We start from the raw sequence: 2,706 nt of genomic DNA, 5'->3' as shown, positions 1-2,706 counted from the left end.
CTTCCAATGGCGTGCGTCTCTGCTTTAAAAAAAAATGGGTTAGACACCGTCCCCACTTTTGCTGAAGAATTTTGAAGAGGGAGATCGTGGTCACTAATTCCCCAAGTTCAGAACGCCCTGTCAGCCTGCACCCTGCAAAGGGAACCCCCCACCCCACCCCACCCCCGAGCTGCGCGTTTGCGCTGCAAAGCAGGAGAAACACCTCCTGCGCCAGCTACTCTGAGCTTCTGTCTTCGCTCCCGCGTAGACGCGAAGGGGAGCTTGGTTACCCCTGGCTTGGGGAATTGAGCCCGGCGCCGGCCCGAGACACTGCTAAAAAGAGAAGGAGGGGGATCCCAGACCTCGATTTCCCAAGGTCCCCCCTTGGGATCCACTCGCACCTCTGTGTCTCGGCTCCAGGCGACAGACCTCTCGGCGCTGGCAGGAGAGCGGCAACCGGAAAGCAAGTCGCGTAGTTAGTGAAGAGCAGTCTGTCGCCTGCCCCTATTCGTGACCTGCGCCCTTTCACTTCCTCGCCGGTATCAGACTAGGGACCCGGTGCGTTTAGTTCTTGGAAGAATGCTCTGGCTGAAACTGGGGACAATGGCCTCAGTTTCCCTGATCCGTAACCTGAACAACCAGAGCAGGTTCCTTTCTGTCTCTAACTCGGACTTGAGAACCCAGGTCACGATTGCCAGTCTCTTCCTTGGTCAGGGAGGACGGGTGAGATCTGGGAGACCCCAAAAGTCACATCGAAGCAAAACGAGCTGTTGATTAGGAGCTGGGGAGTGAGCACCCTTGCAGAAATGCAACACTGACCCTCTTGCGAATTGATAGTACCCACCCGCCATACTTGGCCTGAACCTGGCACGCCAGGCAACGCTTGGCACGGAGGGATAGGGGCCTTCTGGCCTTAGTCTTCCAGATCTGCGCAGAATAGAAACCTCAGGCATCTCGAGTGATTTTTTTCTTTTTTTTTTTTTTTTTGGACTGGTCCCCTATAGATGGTCACCTCCCAAGTTTCCCTAACTGGATTGCCCGGAGGTGGATCTGCACAAGAAGGAATATCGCGAATACATATCTGCAGAGATAAATCTCAGCAGCGCGCAGTCCTGATGGAGTGGAACACACCATCCCCCTCCACCACCCTCAAAGTTTTCCCGCAGTTTCTCCTAGCTGGGCAGTTCCTGGGCTTTTGGCGCCCCCTCTGGATGCAGTTGAAAATTGCAGTCCATTTTTAAGTCGACTGATTAATCATCAATTTTTTTCAAAAATATATAAGAATACAAAATGCCTGCATCAAATGAATAGAAAATTCATAAATCTCCACACTTATGTTTTAAAATGTTATTTGCTATGCATCTTATTCCATACTTAAATTCAAAATAAGTCTGAAAGTACCTATATGTCTTGACAAGTATTTAGGAAAATATTTTAAAATGTCTTAAAGTCACAATCATCTTAATTGCCTCTATGCCAGTAAGCATGGTAATTACAGTCAAATACAACCAAGTACGGGTTCCCTGGTTAATATATCTGCCTGATGGTCTCAGTTGCGTCCTGGGTCAGGTGTCTGTAAACCACACAGTTATACACACAAACGCCACCGACCCAGGACACAGAAACGTGTCCATACTATGCGAGATTTTCTCTCCCAAAAGAAGGTGGATGTTGTTCTTACGCTTTTCCCAGAGCAATCGCGGAGCCATGAATACAAGTCTATTGTGAGGAGATCTCTTAGAACTGTGAACAAGTGGCAGGTGAGTCTAAGATGAGTGCGTCACATTCGTTTAAAAAAGAAAAACCTAAGAACAAAGTTGTAACTTACTACCTTATGAGGAGTTCCATTTCCAGAAAGAAGTGTCGATTTCTTCAGAGGAATATGAGAAAAAAAACGAAATCTTAAAAAAAAAAAATCCTTCAAGAAAAGCATCCTTTTAAATCTTGTCATCGTGTCCGCACTTCAGAAATGGGGGTGGGGGTTGATACGGTGTGGGCCGGTTCATGATAATAATTTAATTCGAGGCCAACTTTTGTCAGAATCAGAAAAGGGGAGGTCAAGTTAAGAGTGTTCCACATTTGTGCGTTTATTTGTGACCCCGAAGGCATGTGACCCGCAGGCACGCAGGGTATTCGTCTGTCCCAGAACAGATGCCTCCTCGTTTGCCCAACCTGGCTCTGAGCAGGTCGTGTAAACACAAAGGTTGTGCTCAAATCACACTCAAGCACACCAAAGACACCTCTACCGCCTCCCCCAGAACTCTCAGGACAGGTCTACAATCGGAACCACAGGCGCGCCGCTCCTCCAGGTGTTCCGTAGACAGCGAAAGCAGGCGCGCAGCAGACCCCACCGACGTGGAGCGTTTTGTCGGCGGTGGTGCCACAGGTTTGCACTTCTACGAACTAAGTGACCCGCCTTGCCCTCGCGGCCCTGGAGGGCTGCATTCGCAAAGTCCGATCTCTCCTAGCCAGAGCCCTTTGCAAAACTCCGGTGGCAACTTTACTGACTTTTTTGAGTCGGCCTGGAGGCGAAGAGCCGAACGCCAGAGCAGTAGCTCTGTCACTGACGAGCGACTGCGGGGTGGAGGGCTCGGGGGGCTGGAGAGAGATTTGTTAGAGTTCAAGGTCGGTGCTGCGCGGGACCGCCCCGAGAGCGCCTGGCGTCGCGGCCGCCACCGCCACCGCTGCCAGCCTCAGACCGGAATTAAGTTGGGCTCTCATTGATTT

The sequence above is a fragment of the Tupaia chinensis genome, unplaced genomic scaffold (genome assembly GCF_000334495.1).
Source record: "Tupaia chinensis unplaced genomic scaffold, TupChi_1.0 Scaffold000159_1, whole genome shotgun sequence".
NCBI lineage: Eukaryota > Metazoa > Chordata > Mammalia > Scandentia > Tupaiidae > Tupaia > Tupaia belangeri.
The sequence above is the reverse complement of the archived record's forward strand: the minus strand, read 5'-3'. Positions refer to the sequence as shown.